We start from the raw sequence: 15,582 nt of genomic DNA on the forward strand, positions 1-15,582 counted from the left end.
CTTCCTTCTGGCTTTGACAGCTCGACGCGTCTCATTAGACCACCAACGGGGAGCTTTTTTTCGAGGTCGAGTACTGGTTTAAGGGATGGATGAACCAGCGGCGTCAAGGACGACTTTAAAGAAGTCGGGGAGCGTTAGCGGGACGCTTCTTTCTAACGCTCGTCGAATGTAGCCGTCTAATGATTCCCAGTTAGCGGCATCTTAGTGACAGCGGAGAGAGAGGCGTTCGCAGTGACCTGGATTGGGTAGTGGTTGCTTCCGTAGATGTCAGGGGTAACCTCCCATTTTAGCACGGAAAGAAAGGACCGACTAGCAGCTGTTACATCAATGGCGGTAACCGAGTAGCCGTTGAAAAAGGTAGGGGTACCATCATTGAGGGCGACGAGATCGACCTCCTCAAAAATCTCGAGTAGGTCAACGCCACGGGGATCAGACCTTCTACCACTCCACGTCGGGTGGTGGACGTTCATGTAGAAGGGGAGAAGGGAGCTCGCTAATGATACTACTCACGTTTTGCTTAATCCCGGAGATTGCTCTGCAGGGAAGTAAATATTCTCTACGCTGATGGGAATGCTTCCTCGAAGACGGACTCCTACGACGGATGGATCTTTGATAATTTGGAGAACATCAAAAGGGATCTCCCGAAGGATCCCTATCGCAACAGAGCGCCGGATATTGGAACCTACCTTACACATCCACTTATATTTCCCTGCACGGGACCGATCCAGAGCAGCGGAGGAAACACGGTTGACCTCTTGGAGGGCAATGGTCCAGGGTAAACTGTTATTCGTCTGGGATTTAGGTTTGACAAGTTGTTCCAGAGACCATTGATATTTCACTGAAGACAGAAATTAACCTCCAGTAGAAGCAAAGGAGTTGTAAAGGAGGCAGGAGTATTGCCTGATTCCAAATCCGACGCGTTGCGCTGATCGATTGGGAAGAGAGTCCTTTGGGAGTCCATTTGGATCCGACTACCGAGAGATCTGGACAGGCTCTTTTTGCATGGTATTTCTTCGTTCACTGGATGCCGAGGTCAACCCGGTCGTTCCGGTAGGGTACGGATAGTCCGGTCTACCAACGTCCCGACTACCCACGGCACCACAGAAGTTTTGTTCGTTCGATGTTCCGGTTGGGGTATAACTTCCGTCCTAAGGCGCTCCGGGTGTTCGAGTGAAAAGTGATAAAAAATGATTGAGAAGTGAGAATGAGACGTCAAATGAACCATTCGGCCAAAAAACATATTCGGCTCAATGACTTGTTCGGACAAATGACTTGTTCGGCAAAATGATCAGTCCGGCCAAATTACCCGTTCGGCTAAATGACTTTCTAATAGGTGGGTTTCGGCCAAACGACTAAAAGATACAAAGGTTTATAACTATTTCTACAGAGAATTAGACGTCTCACTCAGCATATGTTAAGTCGATTACTCAGCATAAGTGAATAAATGATCTGCCATTGTTTCTCTCAACTCGTGCTCTTGAAAATTTTCGAAAAAAAAGCACGTGGTTTCCAAGAAGGCCAATTTGTGGTTTTGTTGTATAATCACCTTGAAGGCACTTGATTATGTCTTAGTCCTTTCAATATGGCTCGAATACTTGGAGCCCACACGATCAAAATGGTCTCCAGTTAGCCTTGGGTGCAAAGGCGTAGGATTGCAAATCCGGATATATTCATGCACTAGCTTTATGTACCCGGCCTTGCTCGGAGTTGCCAGTTTGGTTTGCAGTTTATTTTCACAATCGGAGAATAATAAAACGAATTGGTTAATAGGGTAATTGTGTTTACTTGTTGATACTTCATCATTTGATTAAAAGAAGGCTTTTGGAAATATTGACTGATTTTGAAGAAAGGATTGTGGGTTTGGATATCCTTATTCCGAGCAAACGTCTATTTCTGAAGAAGGGAAAACATCCACCGATGTCTTATTCCGGGCAAACGCATATTTTTAAAGAAGGGATCACACCCACCATTGGCTTATTCCGAGAAAATGCCTACTTTTAAAGGAGCAATCACATCCACCATCCAGAAGGAAACACATTATTCATTGCTTTTCACTGGGAAAACTATATTTCCGATGAAGGGTAACAATTATCATTGCTTTATATATTATAAATGCATGTTTTCTATGAAAGGTTTTTCTGATGCTGTTCAGCATTATCCCAAATTCACTTCATGTTAAATGACCTTAGGCCAAATAGTGTTATGTTAAAGGCCTGCTTCATTCAGGGATATGTCATTTTCAGCGAAATGTGATTGTCGAGGATTTGATATTTTTGTGGAATTGTTTTCGGAGCATTGTACACTGTCAAAGAATCTCGGATGAACTAAATAAGAGGGATATTAAATTAAGTCGTTTTCTAAACAATACCCAACCCCAACATCCTCCCGCATTTCAAAAACTCTTCCCAGCCTCTCTAAAATAATTTCCTTTGGGTAAACAATACGTGTTTGAATATTTGGTTTGAATTCACCTATGCGATAAAAAGGTATACTAAACTGTTCGCTTATTAAATAGACCCTCTCTCAGCTATGATAGTCCTACCCAGTCTGATATAGTTTTCCTTAGACAGAGAATATGGGTTCCAAAATTGGTGGACATCGGTAAATGGGTTCAGAAGTTTTGCTGAATTGATCGATAACTAAACAATACCCCTCTCACAACCTCCCCATTTTAAAAGGACCTACCAATATCCACTAAAATCGTTTCCTTAGAACAGACAATATTTGATACAAATTTGGTTCAAATCGGTCATGGGGCTCAAGACTTACATTGTGTTGATCGATTGCTAAACAATACCCCTCCTTACATACCATCTTTTATTTCCAAAGAGCATGCCTAACCTCCCTATCGTCGTCTCCTAAAGATGAAGAATGTGTGTTCCAAATTTGGTTGAAATCGGTTAATGGGTTCAGAAGTTATGCTGGAACATACATACAAACATACAAACATTGAGTTTTATATATATAGATAGATAGATAGATTGGCGGGCATAAAGGGAGAACACGAAATTATTGCAACACCGTTAGTTTGCTTTAACTTTCCGTTCATTTATCGGATGAACTACTAACTTTAGATTACACACATTGGATCCATGATTGCAGGTTATTAGGTAAAATTCTCGACACTTTCACTTCACAACGTCCATAAGAGCTTGGCGAGGGAATAGAGGTTTTCCATTGTTCTACTCCAAAAATGGCAAAAGAAGTTTTTGTTGGCACTCAGTCTCATAAATTTCACCATTGGTGGTGAAATACTTGTTGTACTTGTTGTGACGAAAATTTGGCTTCGCTTTCCACAAGTGCAAATGGCCTGCCGAATGAGGAATTTCGATGCAAGTATTGACATTTTCTTCTTTCGAAAGAATCATCTACCTACTTGAAATTCATCTTTCCCGGTGTAAAATTCCTGCCCTGGCGTTTGTTGGAGGTCAGCTTTGACGTATGTTTTGTATTAGGTCAACAGCTCCGTGTAGAGCTTCCTAGTGCGGGTCTTGGCAATAGTTTGCTGCCATTCATCGCGGTTTGGCAGGTTTTGAACCATTTGGGCTTTTAATCCAGCTCTTGCCTATACGCATACACCTTCGGAACGCAACTTTGGAAAATGCCGACCTTACATAAATGTTGGTATGTTGGGATTTCTGGTGAAATTACTTCTAACCTTTCCCTCCGTCTTCCTCCACGCTTATGATCCAAAGTCAATGGATGGAATTAATAATGCCATTAATATTATAAACTAAATGTTACTAACTAAATTTTTGAACGTGTTTAGATTATTTTTTAATTAGCTTTATTTGAGTGGTTTTTTGACATTTTTGTTTAACTTCATCATTAACTTCAGATGATTTTCTTTATAGTTGTAATAGAATTTATTTTGTTAATGAACAAACCATCATTGGGACTTCATGGCCTGTTGATGTTGAACCACCAAAATAGACAAAAATATAATTTAAAAGAATAAAGGATGTATTGCATCACTTTCAAAGGCCGACTCCTGGGTTAATTGTAATAAAATATTGTGTATGATGGCTTCAGCGTATGTTATTTACACTGCGTGAGTTTCATTGCGAAATTTCCAGTAATTTCGAAATTACAGTCGAGAGAAAAGGGCGACCGCGCACTCACCTCTACAAGCCACAATGCTAGTAATCCAATTTTGCGCCAATGAGCCCTAAATCACCGAAGCTGCGGCCGATCCAAATATACTGTATTAGAATTAAAATTAGATTTTTGAAGGCGTCCAAAATTATGGAACGTTATTGCATTATGGAACGTCAAATGCTGTATCGGTATCGCGCGGTAACATTTTTTATTGGCCAATAATAGTAACGACCTGGCAAAAGTACTAATCGATTTTGTGGACATTCTAGATGTTGTGTTGATGAATTTTTTCGATTTATTTCCCTGAACTACGTTATACTGCCGGCGCGTGGTATTCAACGTTATTTTTTCGCCAGCTTTGACCATAACATTAGACGCGCACTTCCTTTCAATTGTACTGAATCGAAAGAAACAACCTGAAAAAAATATTATTTTGATTTCATAATCATAACTTCAACCAACAATCCATTTTGTTATTTTTTGCCTTTCTCGTATACAAAGTATACGTAAAGGCTATAGGATCACTCCAAAACCGAACTTTTGATAGAAGGCTCGGAGACCCATAGTGTTATATGCAAATCGACTCTGTGTGTGTTTGTGTGTGCAAAAATGTGAGACACACTTTTTTGGTACTTAGCATTATTTGATTTGCTCGCAACAAGTTGCAGTCGACGCGGTTTGCGGTCTAGTTGTTTCCTATTGAAAATTGGCCCGACCGGTCAGTGCGTTCCAAAGTTATTGAAAAAATATTGTTTTTCTGCCAAGGGTCGCCCCTTAAAAAAAAAATTCAAAAAAGAAAAAAAAATTTCTTCAAAGATTGCAGCAATGCATTCAAATGACCGCAAATGCATATGAATTGATGGAAAAAGTAAAATCTATTCTTTCTAAAGTGCTATTTCGACCTCTCTTATGTGTTTTTCTTATTTTTTTAATGCGCGAGAAAGGCACCACCAACGCTAGGTGGATTGATTGGTTTTTTCTGCAAAGTTTTGTTTCTCTTTTTTCAGAGCAACATTTTGACAGCTGACACAGTCAAATTCCCTTTTTTTTGCGAGTGGTTCAAAAAAGGTTTCTAAATGTCTTATAATAGGTTTATAGTGGTTATTTGGAGAGGGCCACTTGGCAATATCTTACTCTTATAGTGGTCATCAGAAGGTAGCCGTGTATTATTCTTTTTAATTGTTAGATCTTATAAATTGATCTTCAAAACCATTCCTAGAGCGGAATAAAACTTGAAATGTTACTTGGGTTTTCTTTTTACGATTCAACTTATAAATTACCGCAGCTGTCACTTCATACTTTCACTCAGCTGTTTTTCATGGCATTCTACGATAACAACACAAATATCATGACTTTGTTTCAGTGTTTCGATTTTTTTTAATTTTGGTTTTCAACTACACGTAAAAAATAACCTTATATGTTATGGCAAAAAACCATTTGAACATACTTATACTCTTCATTATGCCACCTGATGAATGATCCCATATCTTCCGGAGACGAGCCAGCCTCGGGCTGAAAGTCTCCCTAATAAAGACACAAAAAAAAATGATCCCATATCAAAAAGCTAAAAACATTTGAATCATTTGTTTGAGAAACTGCATAAATCCATTTTATACAATTTCAAGAAAACAACAAAACACTGCTTTTGAACAAATTGGCACCGAAATTTTCGATTTCTTCGATGCAGATCAATAGTTTTTGGCAAAACTCAACACCCTGGGGCACTTCTAGTGCAAAAACTATAAACATTACTTCCCAATTGCTCTGCAAAGTGCGTGGACTTATGTAGTTTCTCAAACAAACGAAAAAAATTTCAAACATTCCAGAACAAAAAAAAAATTTCGTATTTTTTGCCAGAATACGTATTTTTGGACGAGGATTCAGAATATATAAAAATCTCATTTTGGCCAAAAATGTTACATATGCAGTTTCTCAAACAAACGGTTCATTTATAAGTTAATGAAAAGTATAAGTTTTCGAATGTATGTGACTAATGCGATGTATAAGTTTTTTCTCATACATGTCATTAAGCGCCTGCTTTGCCAAAAAATATTAGAAAAATTTATAATAAACAACATTAAATTTTTTAAGTGTATAAAAGTGACGAAACATATGGGGGTTTCGGAAGGCCAACCTGAAACTAGTCAAAGAATAAAAAATGTTGTCGTTACCTGGGTGATGCGAATAGAATCGATTTGGTTGTCAGACTGAAGCCAAACTTTTCTATTGTGCCGGAGCCAAACATTGAAGATTGTGGTTATGTTCGATTCAGATCCTATATTGAGAAGTATTGTTATTATTTGGGAAAAAAAAATAAAAAAAACTTAGTTTGAGTTTTGTATTCTTTGCAACAAATATTTTCACATTATATTTCGAGTGAAACATTTGTAGGAATGCAATTAAAAAGCACTCGTTACGATATTTCACGAGATTCAACAGCTGATTGGGACAGGAATGTATACAAACCATCGTAAAGTCATGTAGTGCCTCGCGCATTTGTGCGCCCTCATGCAGCATGGAAAGAGAAATTCGAAGAGCGGGAAATGTTTGACAGCCAAGTAACTGCAAAATAATTTTGCTTGTGGGATTGATTTCAAAATATCCCTCTACTTGCTTGAGAGCAGAAAAGCAGCTCTATCCGCACCACCCAGCTTTTGCCTAAATTATTAATAAATAAAATTATTTATCAGAAAAAGTATGATACGCGGTGAAAATGTCGTTAAATCATAAATTTCAATGAAATAATTCACTGACTGCGAAATGCTACTTTATTTTCAATATGGCCATCATGGAATTTGATCAGAAAATTTTCGCTTTTAATAAACACCGTCATAAACTCTTCGCAATGCAAACATTCTTATGGGGGTTATTCATTTGACCACATTATGACCAAAAATTTGAGCTTTATTCGAGCGTTGAGAATTGGATTTATTACGCTCTTTATCACAACCATAGCTATGTTCATATGGTCAATAGACATTTGACGTTTGAAACTTTTTTCAGCAGATTTAGAGTAAAATCAGCAGTGATTCAAATCGTTCGGGGCTGTCAGTTTGAATATGAATCTGAAACATTCATTTTCCCAGCAGCTGTTCTAGATTCATTTTTTATACCAGCCAAATATCAAAAAAATAAAACTGGTATAACGCTCCCCTCTATTTTGTGCAGATTTGAACCACGATTAAATCACGAGATTCAAATATTTTCCAATTGTTTTGGTTGATGAATCCGTCATTTTATCTACGGATCAATCCACTTTGCAATTACGGCGCCTTTCTTGGCGCCAACATGATGATTTCATTTAATTGAAAATTTGAAAAACATGAATAGAACACTGCTGGGGAAACCAGCGAGTTTGTTCTATTTTGCTCCAGATTCAAACTAGAATAGTGAAACTGAATCACTCCTGATTTCACTCTTATGAGAGGTTTATTGATAGCAATAAGAACGCCAATAAAACTGAGCAATTAGCTTGGTGATTGCTGTCATAAGTCTGCAATAAGAATAAGATAAAACCAAGAAGCATGGAAATTGTTACTTGGGAAGCTATCTCTAGAACAGCAATAATTTAGGACTAATATTCGCCAAATTTTGGGAGAACATGAATCTCATTGTTCAGACCGGTTCGCACTGCAGCACTTTTTTGATTTTTTGTTTTCGAATTTTATAATAGTTAGAGGCGTTTAAAATATGGATTCTTAAACTAAGTATGTAAGGAACGATTGAATGCGGAAAAATGTTGGTTTGTTACCTGTACAAAATCTTGTGAGCTTGTTTAAAAAAAGTTCTATTATTGCTTTTCTTACCGAAGAATAGACTACCGTGCAAATTTGTCGAAGTACCAAAACAAATGCTGACACGTCCAATTGTATGGAAATTAGCGAAAGCACAATCCAAAATATCATTCTTGCACCTTATCTCACACCCCAGCCAGCTCTTTCTTGCAGTGGAGACGTCATCCATATATGGAGAAACTGGTGGGAACATATTTTGGTGGGACAATATTTTTTTAACCGTCTAAGACGAATTAAGTACTGTCCATTTAATTCCACCAGTTAATTTTCGTTATCTTTGCAGATACGTATTTCGACCACAACTGTGTGATCGTCTTCAGTGTCTTGTACTTGACTCGACTTGATATAAGTAATATTTTTTTGCATGGGAGTCGAATACGGCGCAAAATTTGCAATATTTAGGTAAATGTTTTCACAAATCAAAGTAAAATAATTATGCATGTGTCAAGCTTACATATTGCATTTCAGTCCCTGAAATTTTTATGGCAATCTGTAAATAGGTACACTTATTTTTGGCAAGTAGTTCTAAGTGATGCATTTTAATTCCATACACCCAAATTTGAATATTTTTTTTTTGAATTTCCGAAATAAATACCTTTAAATTACCATAGGAAATTCTTCCAAATTTCTAAACGAATATTTCTCGAATTTTCTAGGTCATGGCATGAATCACACTTGGTTTTTACTAAATTTATTGACCGATACTGAAGCAGTCAAAAGTTTTTGTTTTTTTTCGGAAGATGTATAAACACTCCACTGTATTAATTTCTTGATGAAATTTGAAACAATCATGATAAATTATTTCAAACCATTTTCACTACAGCTTCAGGTTATTAGAGCCCCTTGTAGTAAATAAACTGTCACTTTTCGTACATTTTCCATACAAAGTTTTAATCAGCTTAGCACCACACCACGCAAACAAGAAATGATTTTAATGAAAATTGGTGCAGATCATCAGCAAAAGCAAGTATAATGAAACAATAAAATAACCTTAAAAATCAAATTTTCGTTTCATTTAGCATGGCACATCCAGTTGATTTTACAAATTTTTTGAAAATTTAATCACATCTTGCTATTGATGAAGAAATTGATGTTTTTGAAAAAGCAGTTTGTGTTTATATTCTTCGCCTTTAAATGTTTTTTTAAGTAAAAAATATTTCAATAGAAATTTAAAGGATTAGTGATGTTTTGGCAAGATGGAAATAATAAAAATCTTATGCAATCATACAAGCTTTCATATATATATTTATTACAGCGACTTTTAGCCCGAGGCTGGCTCGTATCTTCATTCAATCTTATTTTTACTCGTCACGACACAAAACATTAGATTGGTTTCAAAATCCCGAAAAAATAAAACGAAAAAGCATAAAAATCCACCGCCAAAACCTTATGTTCAATTTCTGAAGTCTATACTGCCCAAACTGAAAAAGCTCACTCGCGCTGCACCCAAATGTCACACTTTCACTTTCGATGAACGACACCCACAAAACGAGAGAAAAATAAACAAATTCCAGCAAACCACTCTTCCAACTGTACGCTGCACGCCACAATGCACCCGGCTGCATCCTGTGCGTTGTCTTTTATACGACTGAATCGCAAATCCTTACTGTTGCATGTGTGACGCCGCAATATGCAGAACTGCAGCGTGGCTCTCCTCCTGTTATTTCCCCGCTTTCCCCGTCGAGTTGTTGCATCTTACACTCTTTTCGGGGACAACTTTGTTCCATATTTTTCAATGTAAATCAATGTGCATGCGGAATAAAGGAAGCAGCACTGAACATATTCCGATTTTCCGCAATAGACCTCACGACCACAATAGCGATGTAATTCACACGGTTTCGTTTCCGATTGCGAAACATCATTTGAAGCACGACTAGAACTATCGAAATGCAATACCTCTTTCGGCTACAACCAGTCAACAATTGACGATGATCGAACTAATCAAATTTACATTGAAAACTGTCGTTTGATGTGATAACGATATTGCTTGTGACTGCTACAGCCACGAGTGAGTTGCAACACTCATCAATTCGTTGTTAATGACAGTAGCAACAAACATTGGTTGACAAAGTAGCAATCAAACATCGTTTTAATAGTAATTAATTGACATTTATCGACATGAGTTGTCGTTGGGGACCGTTTCTAGCTCGACGATAGGATGCAACCATGATGTTCCAGACTATTCTGAGTTTGAAATTTACCCGACATTTCTGGGCATACAGGATGGAATGTAGCCAGCACATATCACATATGTATTTATAAAAATTATTTTGAATTAAAAACTAAAAAAAAACACTCAAGCGGCTCGTATGTAATATTCTAGTTAGGGGATGTAATTCCAGCGAAATAGAAAAAAAAATCCATAGCTCCATTCATAGGATAACGACCTGTAGATCGCAACACTCATGCAAGTGGTAATAAATATTGCAAATAATGATAAACAAACAACTCCATCCGTAGTGACTTGCTTTGAAAACAAGTGTTAGTTTTCCTCGTTGAGGTGCAACAAACAACGAAGGTATTCACTGAGCTTTCAAAATTCGCACTTAAGATACCATGCGTTTCCATAATCAATTCAAATGGGAATCGTTTTGTGATATTGGCCTGATATCGACCTCTGATGAGATAGTTATTTTTTCACTAATTTCTAGTGTCACAAGAAGTTTGTTTGGACAGCCCATCTAATTTTTTTAGATTTTCTGTGCTGCCACAATTTCCAATAGCTGTACAGGTTTGGAAAAAAATTCCGTTTTTAAACCCTTAGCCATAAAAATAAAGTGAATACATTCTGTGTTACTCACATCGATTTTTCTAAACATCCTCCTCTGGCTGCTACACACGCCTTTAAACGCTTAGCGTTTGGCCAGACAGCGTAAGCTACAAGATTTCGGTCAAAGAGTTTGAAAGCCATTTTGTTAAATACCTCAGGAAAAGCCTGATAAAAACTTCTAGCGTGTACCAGGAACTTTGAATCGTCTTTGACTCTACGACATCAAGACCTTCAGACGGTGTTCTCCCTGTGTTTTCGTTCTGCGAAGAAATGACTTACTTCCGGACCACTTTACTTCAATAGAGACTCGGATCGAATCTTTACCAGCCTACGCTAGCAACCTTAACCTGATGCGTGGTTAATAAATAGGCTGAAGCATAATTAATCAATTGTAAATCATACAAATTTAGCATCATCATTATACCCGACTAGACATTTGTTACAAACTTATCGGTGTGGAGGCAAGTAAATGAATCGATTGTTGTCTGAACATTAATGGGAGTAATTTATTTGAGTCAGTGTTAGCGCCATTCAACGACCTAAATCAAATGTTGAATGTTAACTTCTTATTCACATGGTTGTGCATGAATGTATTGCTTTATATAATCATCCGTATTCTTTGCTAAGTCCAAAAAAAATTGAATAAAATGGAACCGAGTCGTATGAAATTTTCGGTGTACTGAAAAAATTTGGATGAATTGTTGAATCCAGCTCTATTGATAAAAAGATCAAATTTGACAAGAATAGATCTATGTGCTTTAGTGGTGTATATGATTGAACAATGTAGACCATTTCAACCTTTCATTACTCGTGTGCCTATGAAGTGACATGAAAGCACATTAGTTTACACAGTGCTCAGTACCAGAACAAACAAATTTTGAGGAAATACTCATGAGGAAAATAGGTGTAAAAAAATCCCATACAAAAAAATTGCAAAGTTGCTCCATTTTGCATGATTCGTCGAGAAATCATAAAACTTTTTTTACACGGATTTTCGAATTTTGAACGGAATTTTTTTTTACACGGAACGCATCCCCCGTGTAAAAAAAAAGAATCGGGTGTATTGCAATTTGCAATTATTATAAGATGATCGAAAAAATAGTCTGCAGTCGCTTTGTTAAAAAGGTTGAACAAATTCAATTCCACGGTATTATCTAGGTAGAGCCTGGGAACTCTCAACCATGGTAGTAAAGACCAGGTAGCGTATGAGCACCAAACGTAAAGCGATTCGAAAAACTGTTGTTTCTATGTAGCTAATCGCTTTATAGAATGTCTCTCTGCTGGATGCTTGCAGAAGGATGTGCATCGTTCCAAAAGCCTTTGAACCAACTTTTTATCATTTTTCGTGAATCCTTCGCAATGAATTAAGACAGCAGCTTTGTATGTGCCTGAATACTGCATATCATGTTAAACATCAATGATGATTGATGAACATTGAGTTGACCAAGATCCAATATGTGGTCATACTTCTTTCGCTTTATCCATTAATCGCTGAAATAGGAAAGTGCCAGGTAAAAATTTAAGAAGATATTGAATTGCAATCTTTTAATTGTGGGTAAATTTTTTTGTTGATATTGGAATAAACAACTCCTTGGAAGTCATTGGTTACCAGAACATGCAACGATTGCCTAGACCGAAATGTTAGTTCAGAGAGGTTCAGAGTCGGGAAGCAGTTCTTGTCAAACTTTTTATAGCATCCGCCATTATGGCGAGCGTGGAAAGCTGGATAAATGAAATGGATCAAGTAGAAAGGTGGAAAGAACCATCGTACAATTCGTTTTGGTCGAAACGGAAATGTTCCCACCTACAGGTTCCCAAGGTTCCGAGTGTTACTAAGAAGGTAATATGTTATTATGTACAATATGTGGAAGATATTGATTTTAAAAATCTATTGGAGATAACCACTTTCCCTTTCCCTTACCACGGAAAATTATTCAAAATGTTCAAAGGTAGTTCTTCCAGAACGTAATATTGTCCCTCATTTCAACGGGACATTTTTCTGAATTTTAGTAAAACCCCAAAAGGAATTTGAATGAATTTTTCCAAGAAATATTTACAAATTTTCACGAGAAATCTTTTCTAATTTCAATGAGATGTTTTTTGGATTTTTTCTACATTTCAATTAGGGTTTCTTTTTAGAGAATTTTTTTTCAGGTTACTATCAGAATTTCTCATAAAATTATGCGGTGATACAAATGAATTTTTTTTGCTGCTATTTTTATCCATAACAGTGTCGAAATTGTCTATATTCATATCGAATATTGTACGTATCGCTCCAAAAAAAATCACAGAACACTGAATTATGTAATTGTGTCAAGATTTCCGGAAAAGTGACAAGGATACATTAGAGATTCCAAGATTTTCTAGGACGCTTTTCTAAAGATTCCGGAGAAATGCAGTTGGATCTGACTGTAGGCACGTGCATGTGCTGTAGACATGTGCATGTGGAGGATTGGAACGGAGCTTAGGCGCAGCTGTGTCATGGAGGATGTAATACGATGAAGTTGTTCTAGACGGCATTTAGTTTCAGGCCCAAACAACTAAACTTCGGAAACGTGGAATAAACTATCGCAAAAGCTGTATATGCTGGCACGGCAAATGCTGGGTAATAAAATGGGAATAAAATAGACCCCATCTCGTAGTCCTTAGCCTCTTACCAAGCAACTCCTATCCCTACCTCCCTATGGTGCTGTCCAGGATACGAGTAACCTTAAGAAAGATCGGGTAACCAACCCCGGTGGGAACTATGGTCGTACAGGGAAGGGGGGGTTTGCTCCTCTCCGGAGGTGCAAATCTTACTTAGCGTGTGTTCTCCATGTCAGGATCGGCTCACAACAGCGTCTGTTCTCCATGTTAGGGGCGGGTGGTTATCGAACGAGTGCTAGCGAGGGACTCTAAGTGAAACTGTGCACCATGGTCCACCGGGAATGAGGAGGAATAGTCCTCCAAAAATTTAGGGGATTTGGTGTGAGGCCCTGCAACCCAGCCTTTAAAAAACATAAGCAACGAACAATCAACAAGAGAGAACGGATCGGCGAAGACCACTGCGACGAAAAGGGACTAGCGATTGGAAACTCGGTTCGTGGAACTGCAAATCTCTCAACTTCATCGGGAGCACACGCATACTCGCCGATGTACTCAAGGACCGTGGATTCGGCATCGTAGCGCTGCAGGAGGTTTGTTGGAAGGGATTAATGGTGCGAAAGTTAAAAGATAATCATACCATCTACCAGAGCTGCGGCAACACACACAGCTTTCATAGTGATGGGCGATATGCAAAGGCGCGTGATCGTGTGGTAGCCGATCAATGAAATAATGTGCAGGTTGAGGTTCAAAGGCCGGTTCTTCAACTTCAGCATAATCAACGGCCATAGCCCACACTCCGGAAGCACTGATAATGATGAGGACGCATTCTACGCGCAGCTGAAACGTGAGTACGACAGCCGCCCAAGCCACGACGTCAAAATTATCAAAGGAGATTTGAACGCTCAGGTTGGCCAAGAGGAGGAGTTTAGACCGACTATTGAGAAGTTCAGCGCCCACCGGCTGACGAACGAAAACGGCCTACGACTAATTGATTTCGCCGCCTTCAAGAATATGGCCATTCGCAGCACCTGCTTCCAACACAGCCTCCCGTATCGGTACACCTGGAGATCACCACTGCAGACAGAATCACAAATCGACCACGTTCTGATTGATGGACGGCACTTCTCCGACATTATCGACGTCAGGACATATCGTGGCGCTAATATCGACTCGGACCACTATCTGGTGATGGTTAAACTGCGCCCAAAACTATCCGTCATCAACAATGTTCGGTACCGACGACCGCCGCGGACGACCTAGAGCGACTGAAGCAACCTGATGTCGCCACTGCATACGCGCGAGGAAGGGAAGCGTTGCCAGAAGAGGGTGAGCTCGATGGGGCCCTTCTTGAGGACTGCTGGAATACAGTCAAAGCAGCCATTAACGACGCAGCGCAGAACAACGTCGGGTATATGGGACGAAGTCGACGGTACGATTTGTTCGACGAAGAGTGCAGACAGAACGTGGAACGTTATAGACGGAAGCGGAGACAGCAGACCCGCCTTTTTCAGGAGAAGAAACGCTGCCTGGAAGAAGCGGAGTGCGAGGAAATGGAACAGCTGTGCCGTTCTCAAGAAACACGCAAGTTCTATCAGAAGCTCAACGGATCCCGCAAAGGCTTCTTGCCGCGAGCCGAAATGTGCCGGGATAAGGATGGGAGCATCTTGACGGACGAACGTGTGGTGATCGAAAGGTGGAAGCAGCACTACGAGGAACATCTGAATGGCGCTGAGAGTACAGGCAGTGAAAGTCAAGGCAGCGGAGGAGATGACTACGTCAGTTCAGCGGACGATGGAAGCCAACCAGCCCTCACTTTGGGGGAAGTTAAGGATGCGATCCAACAGCTAAAGATCAGTTCAATCAAAGTTAATTGCCTATTTCCGGGGATTAAATAACCCGACTTGGACGTTAATTTACAATGTTATGGAAACTCATATGTGAATATGTACGTTATGTGGAAGATATTGATTTGGAAAATGTATTGGAGGTAACCACTTTCCCTTCGATGGGACTCGAACCCATGACCCTTTCAGTACGCTAGACTGGTGCTTTAACCAACTACACAGAAAAAATAATGAAAAGTAATCAGCGCGTAAAAAATAAAGACGTGGAAAATTACACTATTCTGGACGTACATGAATCTTTTCCAACAAGTTCGTCCTAAATGTATGCAATTTACATAGCATTATGAAACTTATTCGTATAAAAAGTGACATAATGCAATACAAATTGCGTACAGGTGATAAAATCGTTTAAATTTACGCTCTTTTTGGCATTCCCTTTATGTGCATTACTTTCGTGTACATTTCAACAACTTTTTCTATCTGTGTAAGC

The 15,582-nt window shown here is 38.7% G+C and overlaps 1 protein-coding gene across 1 annotated transcript in view; it reads right to left on the reverse strand.

Moving 5' to 3' along the window:
- LOC134217467 (juvenile hormone esterase-like) overlaps positions 1-9,449 on the reverse strand; it is a 57,090-nt gene extending 47,641 nt beyond the window's left edge. The window contains exon 1 of the mRNA XM_062696240.1: positions 9,378-9,449. The gene's annotated coding sequence lies outside the window, so the exon portion shown is untranslated. The remainder of the gene's footprint in view (positions 1-9,377) is intronic.
- Between the last annotated feature and the right edge of the window lie 6,133 nt (positions 9,450-15,582).

The sequence above is a fragment of the Armigeres subalbatus genome, chromosome 2, assembly GCF_024139115.2.
Source record: "Armigeres subalbatus isolate Guangzhou_Male chromosome 2, GZ_Asu_2, whole genome shotgun sequence".
Lineage (NCBI taxonomy): Eukaryota > Metazoa > Arthropoda > Insecta > Diptera > Culicidae > Armigeres > Armigeres subalbatus.